Genomic DNA, 20940 nt, shown 5'->3' with positions numbered 1-20940 from the left:
GAGCATAAGCTTCAGCCTTCATCGCATCCGAGACAACTGGGATCTCACAGCAGGCCGCCGCCACAAACTTACCAGCTTCATCGCGAATCACCACACCACCGCTCCCACGGCCATCATCCTCGCTAAAGGCAGCGTCAACATTAGTTTTCAGCATACCTTCTGCGGGTCGAGACCAGCCATTCTTCTGTAAACCGGCAGCAGGTTTCTTCGCTCGCCAATAGTTAAGCGCCAGAGCACCAATGGCCATCACCGATCGCTGTGTCGACTGGACAGGTTCTGCCCGAACCAGCTGCCTTCGTTCCCACCAAGTATACCAAGCGCCTGTAAGAATAAGCTCAGGGAGACCAATACCTCCTACAGGATTCCATGGCCCCTTATTGCAAATAATATGCTCCAAGCAAACAGCCCCAGATCTGTCCAGCGCACAACCCTCATTAATCACGTCCTGCACACCAAGATAGCTCCAGACCTGGCTAGCTCGCATGCAAGTAAACATCATATGCTTGATATCTTCACATCCCTGCGCGCATACAGGACATCCACTAGTATTGCCGATATGACGATTTGCTAAAATCCCAAGACAAGGAACTAGACCGTGGAGAGCTCTCCAGCCAAAGATTTTGATTTTAGACGGAAATCTCAGACGCCACAACTCCTTCCACACCGGGCTGATCCGCGACCACCTAACCCGCAGAGTATTTCGTTCCTTTCGCCCAAACTGATAGTCCCACTCTGCGTGGTAAGCCAACCGGACACTAAAAATGCCATTCTCGCAGTATGATGCCACGCTACAAAATCATCCATACCAACAGGGGCGATAGAAATTTCCAGAATTCCTACAGCATTTATAGGCCAGAAAATGTCCCGTATCAGAACTTCATCCCATCCCCCAGTAATCAGATCAAAGAGATCCGAAGCCGTGGCTAGCAGAATTGCTCCTCTTGGTGTAATGATTTTCCTTGTTGGGCTAGCGAGGATCCACGCGTCTTCCCAAATGTTTATTTGCGTGGGCTCCCACACGCCAAATACACCCTCTATTGAAATTTTCCATATCAGCAATCACACTCTGCCAAGTAAAAGAGCTTTCACTTTTCAGTTTTGCCTTCAGTAAATTACCATCAGGATAGCATCTTGCTCTGAGAACTCTAGCACATAGAGAATCAGGAGCGCCATCAAACGCCAACATTGCTTTGCCAACATGGCCATATTGAAGGTACGTATCCCATCCCGCCTCTATGCTTCGGAATGCACATTTTCCACCAGGCCAGCCAATGCATTTTCTTGTGATCATCATCGTCACCCCACCAATATTGCGACATTGCATCATTGATTCCTTTGCAAATGTTTTTCGGAATTTTGAATACTGTCATCGCAAATACTGGCATCGACTGTGCAATCGCCTTCAAAATGTGTTCAAGAATTGGAACGGACGCTCTCTTACTGTTTGATGTCAAAACGTTCATCTCCTGATTTCTAGAATTGAAACGGATTTCTTTTGAGAAGCTAAAATGGAAATTTTTGCCATTTGACCCATGACAAGACAACATGCGTTCAAGGATGTCATTAAAAGGACATCGACTTTATGGATACTGTGCTGCAGGAGTAAATCTCCGCAATACATTTAATCTTGTAATAAAAAAAACTCAAAGCCGGCTTACATTCTTCTAAAATTTACATTCGGTACAAATGTCATGGTTGACCTCATAGCTTCAACTGCACAGATAATCTGTAGAATATAGTACTAGCGAAAATGGCTTTTAGAGTAATTTTTTGAAGCTTTAAAGTATGATTTTTTATTTTATTTTTATTTTTAATAAAAGGCTCCCTGCAGCCCAGGAGCCAAAAGTCCATTTCCGAATTGTTTCTTCTACACATAATTCTCATCATCTTGATGCTAATTTATTGGTAGAGCGATATTAGTACGTGCACTTAACTCAAACAAGAAAGCAAGCATACTCTTGATCCTATAAAGATCTAACCATTGACTTGAAAACTGATATCGATTATTTGATTTAAGAAGACAAATGTGAGTGCAAGATTATCTTTAAAAACATATAGTAGCATATAAGCCGGTGTCAATACGCGGTATTGTGTCGGTGAAATGCTAAACTTCAGACAGCAAGTCCAGCAACTTGCAATGCTCAGTTGCTCACATCGATGCGACCATCTGCCAACAAATGGAGTGCAAGGAAAAATGCCTAACATACTGAAAGCCAACCTCACTACTGATTCGATGAAAAGAATGCAAATCAGGCCACAAATATGAAATATGTTTAGAAATTGGCACTAGGAAAATGAAGTCAACAACGGAGACATTCAGGGACAAGGAAACAAGGTTCAAACCACTATAAAATGATAATACAAACACATAATGACCTGAATACAATGATAATATATAGGAGGGGGAAATCCATGTCGAAATAACCAACATGCAGTAGCAGACAATGCTAGAGAAGGTCAACTTGGTGCCAACTCTAAGAGCAAATTGCGTCTAAGACTAAATTATCATGCAAAAGAACGATGCTTGCATTAAAATTATCTGCGCTTCTAAGTTTGCGTCTTAGCATCATCCCCATCCATCAATTGTTGGCACTTATGCAGGAAGACACTCTGATGTCTCTTGGTAGCTGATGATCACATCATGCTGTCTGTTCTTGTAGGGAGCCTCCTGAAGAAGTTGACTGGAGCAGATGGAAGCCTGTAACGGAACCTAGGATGCCTCAACAGATATAACCCAGCAAAGAATGCAACTATGCGGAATGACGTCAGGTACAACACGACAGCAGCGATCAAGCAGAAAGTCATGAAGATGGCAGTTGCTCTTGGATCCTGCCAGCTCAGCAGGGACTGCAGCCTCTCACCTTGTGTTGCCATGTCACCAATAATTGTTTGTACCTTGCCAGAGATACTCCTCAGTTGATCATACCTCATCTTAACAACATCAGGTGTGCGAGATGGGAAAGTATCAAGCTCTTCATCAGTCTCATCTGGTTCGGAAGTCTCTGCATGTGAAAGATGGATGTCCACATGAGGTGGCTGCGTTGGCTTCCAACGGTAGTACCAGATCCCAATCAAGAACAAATACATGAAAATTGTTGGAAGGATCAGCTCCGGATACACCACCAATATCATGAATAGAACATGAATCAGCACAGTAGTCAGAGGATTCTTCCATGTGCAAATCTGATCAAACCATTTACAAGCTGCAACCAGGGGGCTCAATATATTCACAATCCTAAAGAAGTTTGCCTTGCTCTTTCTCATACTCCACATGTGAGAATCCAGATCCAGCATGTATTCAACAACTTCGTTCCTGAGAGGTGGCTCAGCACGGCTTAATCTCATCGAGACCATCTGAGTAGCCTGGAACCTCAGATTGTTAAACTGTGGGACTGATAGAGGGTAAATATAATGCATGTTTGGCAGTAGTGGCTGAGAGTACAGCTGCATCATGTTCACAAGTGAGAAGCAGGTGAACCGCACAGCAAGCTGCACTTCACCCATCTTCTTCACGCCCGTAGGAAGCAAAATGATGAGAGGGTAGGAGTGGGTGTAGACTGTACCAGCCTCAAAGAGTCGACAGACGGATCCGTACCCTTCCAATTCTGCCATCCTTGTTTCCCTTGGCCTTCTCACCTTGGAAGTGACAGTTATCGAACACACCAATTGTTATAACAGTACATGGATCATAAACATCCCAAGTGTATTGCTCATTCCATTTTGGGTTGAAACTGTCAATAATAGTCCTTGTTCTAACCCACTTGTGTCCATACTTCGCAACACAATACGAATCTGTGGTTCCATGACCGTCCTTTGTCTTCATTGGCATTAAATCCCGAGCATTTAAGATTCCTAGCTCAAGAACCCCAATGCTTCCACAATTGTTTTGCAGTGGCCCTCAGATCGCTACTGTTGTATGATGACTCATCTAGAACATGATACCCACCATCCAAAGAAATCCTAAGATGAATACGACTAGAGAACTTGAAATCCTTTTTCTTTTTTTCTCCATCCCCAGTTACATGCTTCTCAAGATTACACCACCTGCTGACCACTGGCCTGTGGTCGAGCCTCCTATCTACATTCTGCAGTGGAATAATTGCTTTCCCTAATATTTCATCCTTGTTGTGTGCAATCCAATCCTCAACGCTAAGAATCAAGTGTTCCTCAAATGGTTCAGCGGCCACAAACATCAGATCCTCATTCCACAAGGGATTAACATTCTTGTTTGGGGATACCTTTGTCCTCAATGACTGGCTCCCAAGTGTAGCTTTCACATAAACTTCTGGACAACGGCTCTTGTCACTTAGTACCAAATCTTGCGCCTCAATAACATTGACCCTGAGATACCAAAGCTTAGGATTCAAATACACCTTAGACCTTATGCTTGCTAGACCATCACTAGGGACTGTTGCAGCATCAGAATGCCATGCTTCTAGGAAAGCTTCATCTGCTTGTGTACCCATCCAGACAGCCAACATGAGCTCGCCGAACTTTCCCCCATTCCAACCCTCAAGACTATACCACTCTGGTGCTAGTGGACTGTCAGGTGAGACCCTCTTTGGAATTTCACTGAGGTCAAACACAGCTCGCCCAATGAAATCGTCCTGAATGAATAAGTCCTTGTCTTTGACAACGACCTCAACATAGGGGGACTGTATGTGTTCCTTGGGAAAGGCAAATACCTGGTTCCACTCTGGGCTAGTATTCTTCTCCATGTGGTGGGTGATGCCCTTGTAATTGCCAAGCTTAATCTCCACGTATGGATCACAGCTCCCAGTCAGATCTTTGAAAGGGAGGTCTTTGGCCTTGACAACATGCACATAGAGATATTGCATCTGCTCCACAAGGTCATATGTTCTTGTGAGCTTGTCACCTGCTGCCATGAAACCCCCAAGGTGAGGCGATGTATCTTTCAATAAGTATTCCTCTGACCGCGGACGCTGCATCTACTAATGCCAGCTTACAGAAGGACACAACGATGTCTGCACGAAAAAAGGATCGACAAAGTATTAGCATGAAGAGCTTTAAGTATGGTAGAAGTGAAGTATTTTAATGAACAAATTGTAGCATTTGGTCATAAACATAGTAAATTGGAACTTCTGTTTCACAAAACAATGGCTCAAAAATACTGCACAGGCAGATCGTTCTAATAATATCTTTTGACCCCCATTCCTCACACGATCCTGCCTACACCTTCGGAAACTTGCAAATTCTACCAGAAAATGAACAAGAAATATTTGCAACATAGCATTAAAATTCAAATGAGGCATTTTCAACAGAGAGAAAAAAAACCCTGCACAATACATACTCAAGTATTGATATAGAGCTTAGGTTCACTAACTTCTCTGTTCGACTTCCCATGTGTGCTAAAGAACTTAACTTTGTCCGACACAATCAGAATTGCTCCCAGAGAAGATCAAAAGGTCTACAAATTCAAAAGAACTCAGACCAAGCCATGTCAATTGCTGAGTGTTTGTTATGAACCAGCACCTAAATAACATGTTCACATACTACAAACAATAGTTCAAGTTTCTAACCAGGAACTATCCATATTCAAAATTCAACAGAATTGGACCTTGCCCTTAAACAAAATAGCATACCAAAGAAAGTTGTCTACCGTTACTTTTGACAACAGAAGGCAATTTTGGCAGGTTAGTACATGGGAAAGCACAAGGGGGCCTACAAAAAGCATGACCCAATCAATGTATTAAACAAAATTGTATGGCTTGCTATCTTAGGAATATCCAAAACTTTGCTCCAAGTTTGATTTCCTATACCGATTGGCATATGTGATGCAAGTAAAGCTACTGACATTGCAGAACAAGGAAAGCATGGCAACAATTCCAGCTATCTGCTTCTTTGCCAAACAAAGATAACCTACAAACATGGTCTCTATTTTCACCATTTCCTTCCTGGTATATCAAGTTTCCTACTGGGTTACTCATGGCATTGGACTTTCTCATTTAGAAAAGACAATTATCACTCCTCACTGGAGCAGAAATCCACTAATTAAAATTAAGTTTAATAATATGACTGGAATAACCAAATTACGCTGAGAAGTATGTAAAATTGTCTCCTGATAAATCTACTTGTGAGCTCAACACTTCCCTGTGGTGAGTTTGCAGGGGAAATTTTTACTGTTTTACATTTATCTTCCAACTGAACAGTAAAAATCAACTGTTCCTTTCACCTAATTTTTTTTTTGATAAAAAAAGAAAGTCGTGGCATTTATCGCTTCTTAGTATATATGCTAACATTGGGCTGGAAATAAATCTGAAAAAACAAATCTTTGAAATTTCTAATCCCTTGAAAGCAACCCAGCAGACACAACAATCATCAACCAAAGAAAACCTAGAAAATGACATCGCAAACCAGCCCCCCGTACACGAGACCACATCGCCATCCACAAAGATACCATGTCGGAAAAAATAGAAGTATCGTGAACTATAAATAAGACCCAAAACCCTCTAAAATCCAACCCTTCCATATGGAAAGAATCTAACATACAAAAATTTCTACCATACAAGTATAGCGGCAAACAAGAGAGAAGAGGGATGCGAGCACTAAACAAGATGGATTACACGGCTACAACAGAACATACCACCCAAGAACCACCAAAACAACAGGAAATAAGGGGAAAGCACGGGCCGAGGACGCGAACCTGAGTGCCCCGCCGGCGGATGGTGCTTCTACAACCCAGATACCATGCCCAGGAGAGATCACGTGCAGAAATACGGATGCAGGATGGGAGGGGAGGAGAGGAGAAACCGAAGAGCCCTGAAATGCCGAGAGGGACAGGGGGAAGGACTGGGCAAAATAAAGAAAGAACTTCGCCTTCCTTTTTATTCCCTTGCAGACGAGGCCGAATGGAGAGCCAGCTGGTGACGTTGTCAGGTGGAGCGAACGGTGACATTCTCTCTCTTTTCGGTTCGTGCAGACTCCAGAGAACGCTCGGTGTTGGGTCTTTTTGCGTGTAGCTCTCACGGATTAAGTAAAATTAGCAAGGGCACCTTATGGTTCAAAAAATATTGGTCGCCCTGCTGAATAAACTCGCTAGCAGCGTGTCCCTACAAAAACTGGCTAGCAGCGTGTCTGTCATTTGCACTTCGAGAAACTCTAGAGAACGGTAAAGCCAACAGAGCTATCTCGTTTAACGTTTTTGATTGACCATTGGTGTGAAAAAATGTTGTCCTCAGAAGAATTTTGTATAGACGTTGCAATAATGAAAATGTTTCCTTTTTGTTTCTGAATGAAAACATTTTGGATGAGAAGAAAATTTTGCTACAAGTTCGAGGATGAAAAGTGAACTTTTCAATTCGCCCGTTAAACATGCACAATAGTAACACATATGCCAACTCAAGGTCATAGATTGTTGTGCAAGCCGATCTGGTCCAACATTGCAAAAATTGTAAGTATTATTTTCTTTGTTCATTAAACATGCAAGCTAGTAACGTATATGCCAACTCACGGTAATAGCATTAGTATTGCTTTACAAGTCGATCTCTACCACGATTACAAAGTTGTAGAATTTGTTTTCTCGGGTCATTAAATAGGCACGCTACTGATGCATATGCCAGCTCATGGTTTGTTGTAGTAGACTGCTACCAACTAAAGACCATGTGCGCACTAATTGGCAAAACAAGCCAATATCGCCAAAGATTGCAAAATTTATGGGAAATATTTTTTTCTTTACTCATTAAATAGGCACATTGGTAGCCAATATGCCAACTATCATGGTGCAACCAACTAAAAATCCATGAGTGCAATAGGGGGCAAAACAAGCCGATCTTGCCCAAGATTGCAAATTTTTGAAACTCAGTTTGACGAGGGACAGCAGAGAAAACCAAAATAAAATAAAAGGTAGAATTCAGATCTCTCAAGGCTTCTACAAACTTCTACTATATTCTAAGTAACTTGTCTTTTAGTCATAGGTGTTATGGTAGTCTCTAGAGTGTTCTACTATATGTTGTAACTAGGATATTTTCCTAGCTTTGAGTAGTGTTCCCTAGAAACTTCTAGTATAAGTAGAGCTAAGTAGTGCAGGCTCATGAGGCCTATAAATAGAGGCCTATAAATCTTGGGGCAGACTATGTGCCACTACCTATCAATAAAGAGCACTTTATGTTCTTTGTTTTAGATCTTGGATTAGATCTTGTGTGTTAAGAGTTTGGATTAGATCTAGCTCAGCACGTTGAAGTGGTTCCTTCAACATTTGTGCTGTCTATATTGTAGCAGCAAGGTGGAGTTGTTCCTCCACAACCTTGTGTTGCATCAGGTGGTATCAGAGCCCTGCTGATCCGTTCTAGTTGCTTGTTTCCTCATTGAGAGGGAGCTGCAGCAAGCAATGGAGGATTTGGGAAAGAGAGTGGATGCTGCAGAACAGCAAATCCAAGCGCTACATGAGGATCTTAACCGGAGATTCGATCAGTTGGTTGAGATGATAAGGAAAGGTGTTCCTCCTGCTACCCATGAAGAAGAAACATCTAAGGAGGAAGGAGATGTTCAGCAGTGAAGGAAGGAAGCTCATCTTCGAACCCAAGTACCACAACGACATGCACATCAGCATACTTCAAGGAGGCCAACTTATGCAGAAACTTCTGAAGGTGAAGAATCTGATGAGGGCCTTGAAGAACCTAACCTCTATGCGTATCCGAGTAACCAATGCTACAAATGCGAGATACATACAAGGTGAAAGTGAAATCCCCACTTTCAATGGAAATGTCGATATTGAAGGGTGCCTTGATTGGTTTTACGAGGTGGACACTTTCTTTGAGGTCATGAATATTCCAGAAGATCGTAAAGTTTCTTTGGTCGCATACAAGCTAAAAGGAGGAGCTGATGCATGGTGGCATCGCCTTCAAGAAGACCGCAGACTAAGAGGAGAACCTCGTGTGAGATCTTGGAGACAAATGAAGAATCTTTTGAAGCAAATGAAGAATCTTTTGAAAGGGAGATTTTTGCCTGCTGATTATGATCAGATCATAATTATTCAGTTCCAGAATTGTGTTCAAGGAAATAGCACTGTTTCAGAATACACTGAAGAGTTTCTAAGGCTACAAGTGAGGTGCAACCTTGCTGAAACTGAAGATCAACAAGTTGCAAGATATATCAACGGTCTCAATGACACTATAAAGGATCGTTTGATGATGCAACAGGTTTGGTCCATTGACCAAGCAAAAGCTCTAGCCTTAAAGGCCGAGAGGTTGGTGAAGAAAAGAAGGCAAGTAAGGCTCCATATTCACATACGGAAGGCCCGTGGAGTCACTCCCATAGAGTAGAAGAGAAGACCACCCAACCAAAGGCAAAGCAACCTGCCCTGAAGCAAGCTGGAGGCAGGAATAGGGCAAAGCCTGTGGTAAAATTTGTCAACACAACAATCCATGATGGCGAAGATGACGAAGAATATGAATCCGAAGATGTTGAAGGGCAAGATGTTTGTGAAGAAGAGGGTGAAGAGGTGGTATGCGTGATCCAGCGTCTCTTGTGTTCAACACCCCAACCCGACAACACACAACGGAAGAAAATATTTGAGAGCAAATGCACGGTGAATGGCAAGGTATGCAAATTAGTGATTGATAGTTGCAGTTGTGAGAATCTTATCTCGCAGAATTTGGTCAACCATTTAAAGCTTGAGACACATGATCACCCACATGATCACCCAAATCCCTACACCATCGGATGGATCAAGAAAGGGGTGAATATGAGGGTCACCAAACAATGCAACCTACCACTCTATTTGGGGAAGTACTACAGTTCAAATGTTTTATGTGATGTTGTTGACATGGATGCCAGCCATGTTCTTCTTGGGAGACCTTGGTAGTTTGATGTGGATACTACACACAGAGGGAAGGAAAATTCTTACTCAGAACAAGAGAAAGATCATCATCCTACCAAACCTATCAAATGGTAATACCTCTAAGGAGGAGGGGGAAAATATGTTAACCATTTCCCACACCTCTAATGAGTTTATGTAAGACTTGAAGGAGACAAATATGTGTACTGCACTTATTGTTAAAGGTGAAGAGCAACCGGCGGTTGAAATTCCAGCAAAGGTACATGGCATACTAGCTGAGTTTCAAGGCATACTTGGAGAACCACAAGGCCTACCACCAATGAGAGGAATTCAACATCGAATTGACTTAATTCCGGGAGCAAATCTTCCTAATCTTCCACACTACCAGATGAGCCCAAAAGAGCATGACATATTAAAGGAAAATGTGGAGGAATTGCTGCAAAAAGGGAACATTCGAGAGAGTATTAGTCCATGCGCCGTGCCAGCTTTGATCACGCCAAAGAAGGATGGATCTTGGCGCATGTGTACGGATAGTAGAGCGATCAACAAAATCACCATACGGTATAGATTTCCTATCCCCCGTTTGGATGATATGTTAGATCAACTTAGTGGTGCAAGATTGTTCACAAAGCTAGACTTAAAGAGTGGATATCATCAAATTCGCATTAGACCTGGGGATGAATGGAAAACAGCTTTCAAGACAAAGGAAGGGTTGTTTGAGTGGTTGGTCATGCCATTTGGACTCTCAAATGCACCAAGTACCTTTATGCACTTGATGAACCAGGTACTTCGACCCTTCTTATCCCACTTTGTTGTGGTTTATTTTGATGACATCCTCATATACAGCAAGGATGAAGATGAACACTTGGATCACATTCGTAAAGTGCTATGGGTACTTAAGGAAAACTAACTCTATGTCCACTTGAAGAAATGTGTCTTCCTTCAAACACGACTTCTTTTCTTGGGGTTTGTCATAACAAGTGAGGGCATTCATGTTGATGACTCTAAAGTTGAAGCAATCAGAGAATGGCCAGCTCCCAAGACTATCTCAGAGGTAAGAAGTTTTCATGGTCTTGCAACTTTCTATGGGCGGTTTGTGAAAAATTTCAGTACCATCATGGCACCGATCACTGAATGCCTAAAGAAAGGAAAGTTTCAGTGGAATGAATCTGCTGAAGCTAGTTTCAAAGAGATAAAGGCAAAGCTCTCACAAGCTCCTGTCTTGGCACTACCTGATTTTACTAAGACTTTTGAGATAGAGTGCGATGCAAGTGGAGTAGGCATTGGGCTAGTTCTATCTCAAGAACGAAAACCCATTGCTTTCTTTAGTGAGATGCTAAGCGAGGCAAGACAAAAGTGGAGTACCTATCAGCAAGAATTGTATGCTGTTTTCAGGGCATTGAAGACTTGGGAAGTCTATTTGTTGCCTAAGGAATTCATTGTTTTCACTGACCATCAATCCTTGAAGCATTTTAGAAATCAAAAGCATGTGGATCGCATGCTAGCAAGATGGGCAGCATACCTAGAAAGGTTTAACTACCTCATTGTGCATAATTCTGGAACAACCAACAAAGTAGCCGATGCTTTGAGTCGGCGTGCATGCCTTTTGACTTCCTTTGAGGCTGAACTTCCAGGGATGGATCAAATAAAGGAGTTGTACGAAGAGGACGAAGACTTTGGCCATGTTTGGGTAAAACACATGAGAGGACAACCATTAGGTGATGACTCTCTTCAAGAATGATTGTTTGTGCATCCCAAGAAGTTCACTACGTGACAAGTTAATTAGAGAACTCCATTCAAGTGATCTCAGTGGTCATGTTGCACGTGACAAAACTATCGCTAACTTGGAGGCTCGATACTTTTGGCCACAACTAAAAAGAGATGCAGGCAAGTTTGTTCAGCGGTGTCCTGTATGTCAAACCTTCAAGGGTCAAGTCCAGAACACAAGGTTATACATGCCCTTGCCTGTCCCTAATGCCCCGTGGGAGGATATCTCTATGGACTTTGTCTTGGGTTTACCAAGAACATGACGCAGGAACGATGCGGCATTTGTGGTTGTGGACAGGTTCTCTAAAATGGCCCATTTCATTCCGTGGCGCAAACAATAGATGATCATCATGTGGCAAATCTATTCTTTCGAGAAGTGGTCAGGCTTCATGGAGTTCCAAGGTCCATCGTCTCAGACCGTGATAGCAAGTTTCTTGCTGCCTTTTGGCTAACTTTGTGGAAGCAATTCAACACCGAGTTAAAATTTTCTAGTACAGCTCATCCACAAACAGATGGTCAGACGGAAGTGGTGAACAAGTTTTTGGGTAATCTGATCCGTTGCATTTGTGGAGATAGGAAGGGACAATGGGATTTGGCTTTATCACTTGCTGAATTCTCATATAACAACTCCAAGCATAGATCAACTAAAAGGAGTCCTTTTTCTATTGTCTACCCTAAAGTTCCAACACATGTGATGGATCTGGTGAAGCTACCAACAAAGGGGAACTCAAAATCAGCATTGTCCTTTGCTGATAACTACACCGAATTGTTTGAAGAAATTCAAGGTGTCTTACAGGCACAATATCAGAAGTACAAACAATTGGCTGATTGCAAACGAAGGCTAAAATCATTCCAAGTTGGTAATAAGGTCATGGTATACCTCCGGAAAGAAAGGCTGCCTTTAGGGATCAAAGGGAAGCTCAGACAGCGGAAATATGGACCTTTCTCTATCCTAAGGAAGATAAATGATAATGCCTATGTGATAGATGGTATTTACAATGGGGGATATGTATAGAAAAAATAAAAATAAAATCATAAAGTGCAAGCCTCCTTCAGGCTTGATTTGGCGAGATGCCTTATTAGCTGAAAGTATTCTAAGAAACAAATGAAGATGGCCTTTAGATCCCTCGTTCCATTGTCAAAGATGATTTTGTTCCTGTGATTCCACATGCTCTAGCAGCCAAGTATCAAGACTTCTTTAAGACATTTATCTTCCTGGTGCTGATGCGCAGGTGAGATAAGCATATCAATAATGTCTTGTTCAATACCCCTTTTAAGGCCAGCCTCCACCCAAAACTCTAGCTGAACTGACATCCAAAGAAAAGGTGCATGCACCATGGTTTCACTATTGCTGTCATTGCAAAGTACACACTTGTTGCATTCCACATATAAATTCTTTCTGGTCATCAAATCTTTGGTGTTTAATCTGTCCTGGATTAGCAGCCAAAAGAAGAATTTTGTTTAGATTGACATGCAAATTTCCAAATCCATTGAAACGGCGCCGGCGCAGTTTCAGCTTGGAGAATGGACTGGTAAACTTTAGCAGATCAATATCAGGTGCCCCATGGAAAAATCCATTGTCATTGTCATTTCCAGTGTGGTCTTGAAGCATAGTCATCAGGCTTTGAAATTGCTCAACAGCTATGGTGGATAAGGGCAGGTGGAACTGTTCATACATTTCATCAGTATCCATTAATTTGGCATTGAAGACAGTAATAGGGTCATTTTTGGCAAAAGAATGTAGTTGTGGGTAAAGTTACCTTTGGAATAGCATCACAGCAGTTATCATGCCACATGAATGCGGTGTCTCCTCTATATATGTTGCAATGAGAAAGCTCTTTAAAATTGTTCAAGAGGTTTAGACAATCTTTCCACCAGAATGATCCCTTAGAAGTATCAGGTAATGAGCCATCATTATAATATGCTTTCCATATAAGGCTAACCCAGGGAATGTTGAACCTATTGAAGAACTTGAAAAGATTCATCATCATAAGAGCCTTGTTTTGGATTTTAGGTTTCAGACTCCAAGCCCACCAACAGCTTTAGGCAAGAATACTTGTTCCCATCTGACAAGGAATCTGCAATTCTTGTTAATGTCTCTACCACTCTAGAGGAATCTTCTGCTGGTTTTCTCAATATGGTCAATGATGATAAGTGGTACCATGTTAGCACACATACAAATGTGGGGATGGCATTGATAATGGATTTTACAACAACTGGCCTGCCGCCATATGACAACATGGAAGATATGCCAGATAATCTCTTATCAATTCTCTCAACCAAAGGGAGGAAATCATCATTTTTGGGCTTGGTAGTACCCAGACTAACCAATAGTTGAAGTGGATTGTGACGGTTAGGTCACATGAAGGTGGAAAGGCTATGGTTAGTGACCCCTCAAATAGAAAAGAATAAAAAGTAACACTTTTGTTTTGACACTCTCATGTGATGAAATTTTTTTGAGTAATACGAAAGCGATACTATAAAGGCGGTATGATGAAGAGAGGGGACAATGAAGTTTAATAATTATAAACTTGTCGTAGCCCGAAACTCCGGCATCAGGGATGTCAGACACCCCCTTTTTGGTTCGGTGGAGGGCGAAGGGGATCGCTCCGGCGATCACCGGTGTGACCAATGACACGAAGTGTGGACACGAGTTTTTACCCAGGTTCGGGCCACCCGAAGGTGTAATACCCTACGTCCTGCTTTGGAGTTGTATACTTGTCCCTCAAAGGGCTTGTCTACTTGGGTGAATGCTGAACCCTTTGACCGGTGGCATTGGTCCTCCTTTTATAATCAAGGGGATACCACAGGTGCCGATGCATGCAACGCGACACATTAACCGAACACGTGTCAACGCAACAAGTCCTACTCTACTGTTGATCCTCGCTAGGCTTCATGCAGCGCCCAGGCCACTGTTCTCGGTGAATAAAATGACTTATAGGGTAACCGATGTAGCCTTGCTGAGCAAAACTAGACCTGCTGATGTGACTCTTGTAGGTGCATTAAATGCTCTGCCTGTGCTGTCCTCACTGTTCTGCTGACCCCACCTGTAGGCCTGAGCACGGGTAACTGGGAAGTACTCCAGTACTAGTGCCCGGGACGTTGCGGGGGCAGCTTGTTATTACATTGCCGGGACGAGGCTTCCCGGGTAGCCACTGTGGTGGGTATCTTTCCTACTCTGGATCTTGGCTTTGACGTTGTCAATGGTGTCAGAGCTTTCAATCTCTAGTGTGATGGTCTTGACAGTGAGTGTCTTCTCGTAACCCCGTTCACTGCTCTCGCGGGGGTGGGCTTCCCGGGTTCGCCCTTCCGGGGAAGCTGACCTTGCGGGACATCAGCCATTGCGACCCACGTGTCCTGCATCAGTAGGACCCCATGGGCCACTGGTGCGACAAAACTTAATTAAGATTGAGCATGCATTCATGTCATCATTGAAGCACTATGATTTTGGCGAACTCAAACTTGTTTGAATGCCCAAATAATAACTTTCCAATTTAAACTAATTTGAATATAATTCATGTTAAAGAAAACCATAAACAAAATATTTGAGTGGAATATTTTAGGAAACTCAAATATGATTTGAATGTTTTTTGGAGCTTGTTTGAATGTGTTGTCCCCAACTTTACTAGTGCAGTTGTCACTTGCACTAATTTGTTAGTTATTGCAAAAATGATTTAAAGTAGTGATTGATAGAAAGCTAGAATTGAAAAAGGAGTTTAAAAGAAGGATGTCAATATAATTAAAGATGGACTAGGATAAATGACTTCTCTTGTATCATCTCTCTTGCAAATAAGCACATATATACAATTGCTCTATGCAAATAGGAAAACATCATGGCTGATAAGTATGAAAAACACTATATAGGCAAGACGCCAAAAATCCCTACACCCTACATCCACGGAAGTTTAAGATTAATCCTCCTTCCAGTAACGTTCATCCACAATAAAACTCAGAAATAAAGTGCAAGACTGTTGAGTATTGCATTTAGAAAGATGGAATGCAGTTGAGAATCAACTCTCCACCATGGAGAGTGTAAGTGGTTATCCCTTTTTATCCTTAGTGATTGAGGCAACTTAAAATACTGCTAATAGACACGTTGATGGCACCAATCTGTTTGTGCACCTCTTTCCAAGATGTTTGGATAGATGGAATAATCCTCTGAGATGTAGTGCAATGTTGTCCTTAGGGAAAAATGTCCGATGCGATTCGATCCTATAATCAAGAAACCAACATAGGAAAAAATTCTAAGGATTCAAACCTTCCAAAATTCTTATGAATTTTTTTATATCACCATTGCAAGAAGAGTTAGCAAACTCAGAGGCTCCAAGAGTCCAAGAAGCCATTTCTTGTCCTCATGGGAAACACGGAAATTCCAAAACCAAAATGGATGTCGAAACCTTTGAGATAACTCACTAGAAGAAGGAGCAATGATGCCAAGAGGAATAAGAAGAGGCAAAAATGTTGAAGTGGGACACCTTGTTAATATGTTGTTTATATGACATGGAATTGGTATCACTAGATGCATTTTCAAAATTGCCATATAAACCATGTATCATGTGATTAGTATCGTAGAAATCATGAGTGTTAATGGAGTAAATCTTGGTCGAAGTATTGTCTTAATGAAACCTAATACACCTTAAATATATTATGAAAGGATGGAGATTATTAAGCCATCACCACCTATGGGAGATAGAGTTGATGTCATTAGATTCTATTAAAACATACTTATTAATGATTGTGGTTTCGTATCCCTGAACAACATATTTATAGTAAAATTTCTTGAGAATCTTCAAAATCTATTCAAAGTCTCTCAAGCTTGCACGTCTAGGAGATGATAATCTCCGAGAGTATAACGTAAGACAATCAATCCGCTGGGCACAAATCTCTTCTATTAGCACTCGAGGAAAAAGGGGCACGCCTGGAGAGCACATGAATGGGTAGCTAAAAGGCTCGAGTGTACATAGAGGGATCCCACAAGAACGATCTATTATACAAAAAGAAAGCATAAACTTGTAGTTCCAACTTTCAAGCCAGATGTTCTAACATATGAAACTAGTAGATTCTCCGCACGTTTCTGCGGATATAAAATACGAAATAGCTTCATGTACGACGATTCACGTCCGATGGCTGTACGAACGACGTCGATGTCTGCCTCGTTCTTGGTTTTTCTGCCCCTCCTCCAGGCTTTTGCTGCCCAAGGCCCAGCCCAAATCCTAACCCAAAATACTCTCCCCCTCATCAGAATTTCTCAACGACTTCTCCTCTCCCATCACGAACACGCCTCCTCTTCCTCCCTCCAAAACTGCAAGTCAGATTTGCAAGCAAGATTTCATGCCCATCAGACATTTTCTTAACTTGGACTTGGATGAGCATTAAGCGCGGTGAAGCCGTCCACGCCGGGGCGACGGGCTACATTGACGTAGCCACACAGGCCGAGCAGCAGCGAGACCACCCGAGCGCTACCATAGGTGGCCACAACCAGCAGAGGCGTTCGCGCTCTGGCTTATACCACAGGCCGACCACATCGGCCAGCTCCGCCGCCTCCTTGCCGGCCAGTTCAAGCGCCTCCTTCATCCCGTCAACATCATCCACCGCCCGCGACAACAGCAAGATGACTAGAGATGCACCGATGCAGTCTTTGCTATACGCGTGGCCGCCGGTGACTAACCAAGAGAAAGACGGGATGGCTGCAGTGGCAACAACGACGACCAAAGATGAGGACGATGTGGTTGCTGCAGCGACCAAAGCTGGCAACGACGACATGGTTGCGGCCGCGACCGAAGACGAGGACAGAACTCCACAATGTTGCGAAGGAGAACCACAAGCACGGGCAGCAGTGGCAGCATTCCAGCGATGGGTCACGGGCACAATGGAGAAGACGACTGCGAATAGTTTAGATTGGGTCTTGGGCTTGGCCGCTTGGGGCTTCAGTTTGGTCCTGGGCTTGGATTTTGGCTAGCAAATAAAGACGAATCTGAACTTGCATGCGACAGTTCGCAGCCAGCCAAGTGTCGGGCGAAAATCGTCGGACGTATAGCACGGCCGTATAAAATAAGGGCAATGCATTTGACGATGTGATAAGAAATGGTATTTAGTTTACTAATTGTGAAAGTAGGACATACCTTTGTTTATGGCGTTTGTTCACATCGTCGCAAGTAGCATCCAGTTCGGCATTCTTGCGGATGATGATATGACAATATATATGTAATCATCAACCATAGATTTTCTGGAAATGGAGAATTATGATGCAGAAAGAAATAGAATACCTCGATGGAGTACCTTTGAATATCTACACCATCGCTCTGTTCAAAATGGAGTTGCCTTTTTGTACTTGAGCTGATATCATGCTACAAATTAGAGAACTGTAAAGTAATAAATTTGGTGCAGGAAGTTTGTACCTGAGTGGATTTTCAGAGAATGTAACCACCTAGCTTGAAATATTTCTTAGATGATCTCAGCTACTGAGCCTTTCTGAAATACACCTTACTTGAGCTAGTATCTATACAAACAGAGGTATAGGAAATACAAAAGAGATCTTTGAAGTGCTCGAGCGAAGTGCGGGAATTTCTTCACTCCGGCAATCACCAGGAGGCACAAGCAACCACAGCAATTAATTGGATGAGAAGAGGTCATGGAGGCGTCTCATACACGGGCTGTAGCACAGCAGCTAGCCAACGAAAGCAATTAAAATTGATGGTTCTGCGCAGGTCAGACGATAACTGGTGCAATTGGAGATTATTAGAGGAATCAAAACTGGCCTATGTGAAGATGGGAGGATATCCGGCGGTTTGCGGTGGCGGCGAAGGAGCCATGGAGGGATGGCCTGGCCTTTCCCCTGCGGCCGAGGGAGTTACGGCGTTTTATCTTTTTATTCTTTTTGCTGCACGGCCGAGCATTCTGTTTTTTTCTTTTTGACACAGAGCGTTTTGTTTTAGGTGGGTCGCTGCTCCTTCGCTCGGCCTTGGGCCCTGGAGCTATGGAGCGACGGGGCCAGTCTAATTAGCATTAAGAAAAAGCACCATCTTTCCTAAATCCCAACCGTAAAAATGAGATTCAACAAACTAAATATTGTAGATGACCTGGAAGCATGTGCTTTGAGGCAAAAAAAATTGTGCAGTAATTGAGATTGCAAATATTAACTACACTTTGTGCTAGTGGGGATGAATTTTATAAAGATTATAGATAACTAGTAACAGAATGCCTGTGCGTTGCAACGGGACAACAAAATTAAGCATATGAGCACTGGTAAAAATCATTATAGTTCACAAATGACCCAAACGACTACATTGCTCGTGCCTTATCACTTGTTGATATTGCGCATTGCATAGAATCAGAGTCATCTCTTGTGCTTAAACTGAAATTCTTGTGAAATTGAAGATACTCAGTTCATATGCATAGAAGGATAAAAGTAAATCCAATCAGATGTAGACTCAATGTTTGGACTTCCAAGCTACTGTAGCCGCGATGATCCGAGAAGATTTTGGCCTCCTCATGGAGGAAGTTTCGGTATAGTTTTTGTATGTCTGTACAGCTGAGCTGCCATGGCGGTATCAGGTTCTTTCTTTCTTTCTTTCTTTTTCTTTGTTCTCCTGTATGGCCTTCTCCTAACTACTGTTAGGATCGTTGTACCTCTACTCCTTAATGCAAAAGCAGAGCACCTGCTATTATTCTTCAAAAAAAAATTGCTATATACGTAACAACTTCAGGACCAATAATGCAGTAACAAAATCAGATAATCAGCTAGCATCCTAACTGGAAGATGTGCTGGATTCGTTATAAAAAATTAGATGCTAGAACACTTACATTCACCAAACTAAGAACTACAAAATGGTCTATTTAGTTCATAACTGGGACGTCTAGGACTAAAAATCTCAATGTAAGAGGGATTCAAACAAGTTCAAGTTGAATTAGATGATTAAGTAATCTTACTCATAGTATCATAATCTCATTGATGGAGATATGAGGGATTCAAGCAAGTCCAAATTGACTTGCATGGTTACTACAGATATGCACCTGAAGTTTATTACTGTGCAAGTTGTCTAGCATTCCTTTTTGCTAGCATTGACAAACACCAATTCGAAATCTGACTACTTGGTACTCATAATGTTTAAACTACATTCAGCTTATTGCAGGTTTAAGTTCCAGAATGTCCAAACGTATTAGCTGTGTGTGTGTGTGTGTGTGTGGGTATTTGCATTTCCAACAACGACATCTGTTTGCATTTGTTTAATCAGCAAAAATGCATGTCATGGTCTTCAAGAATTTTTTTCGCAACTTTGGACGTACATTTACAACCTTACCCCTGTTTGCATCATTGACTCCAGGCCGTTGATCCTACCAGCTGCATCGCGCATGCAGTGAGCAGCAAACTCCTCACCGCCGCTGTCCTCTTCCAATCCAAACCGTAGACGTAGGTACAGCACGCTGCCGGCCTGCCGCCGCGAACACATCCAGTCCCCTCTCCTCCCTCACAAATGCTGTGCAACACCTCGTGCTCCTCTGGCCCCTCATCCAGTCCCCTCTCCTCCCTGCGAGCCCCCTCGCTGCGCGATGCCGCCGCCCCGTCAGCGGCCTTGGAATCCGCGGAAGATGCGGCCCAGGTGAGGGAGCGGGCGACGGCGTCTCCAGCGCGGAATGGCTGAGTTGGGTGGTGGGGGTGAAGGTGGACGAGCTGCTTCAGCACGAGCAGTGGGGTCGAGGCCGCCGAGCGCCGCCTGGAGCTCGCGCGCGTCGCGCACCAGGACATCGAGTTGTCCCCTCCTCCTATGACGCGGGATCCGTGCCCGGCCCCTCTGAATCTCTGATCCCTGATGCATCTGCCTCGTTGGGAAAGCAAAAGGAAAGCAAGAGGGAGGCCGCGTGAGAGAGAGAGGAAGGGAGCGGCACCGGTTGACGGAGGAGGCGGCGGGGTGGGTTCAAGGAGGAGGCGGCGGGGTGGAGCAGAGGCGTGGGGAGGGGATCGGCCTGGGTGTTGGACTGCGCGTTGATTCTCCAAAAACGGAAGGGCCAAAATGAAAATTGCGTGACGGACGAAACCAACAACTAAACTTTAGAGCATCTCCTAAAGCCCCCTAAACAGCCTTCGGGCGCGGGCGCGTAAAATCTGACTCAGGCGGACCGGTTCGGCCCAAAAAGTTAGCCGGGGTGGGGGTGGGGCGATCGGGGGCGACAGCTGAAGCCAAAAGACAATGCGGGCTACACCTGTCGGCGAGATAATCCAAATTTTCCTTACAAATTTTTTGCGGCTACCCCTTTTTCCTCCACTCTCGTCGCCGACACCACCTCAAAGTGCCTCGCCGACACCACCACCGCTCCAAGAAAAATCATGGCGCCGAAGAGGTATGCAGCACCTCGTTGCACGCTGGCAGGCGACGCAG

The 20940-nt window shown here is 43.3% G+C and overlaps 1 pseudogene; it reads right to left on the bottom strand.

Annotated features, from left to right (window-relative positions):
* Positions 1–2261: 2261 nt before the first annotated feature.
* On the bottom strand, positions 2262–20576 carry LOC104584651 (annotated as a pseudogene).
* Positions 20577–20940: the final 364 nt, after the last annotated feature.

Source organism: Brachypodium distachyon, chromosome 4 (assembly GCF_000005505.3).
Source record: "Brachypodium distachyon strain Bd21 chromosome 4, Brachypodium_distachyon_v3.0, whole genome shotgun sequence".
Lineage (NCBI taxonomy): Eukaryota > Viridiplantae > Streptophyta > Magnoliopsida > Poales > Poaceae > Brachypodium > Brachypodium distachyon.
This window is presented reverse-complemented; position numbering and strand designations above follow the sequence as displayed.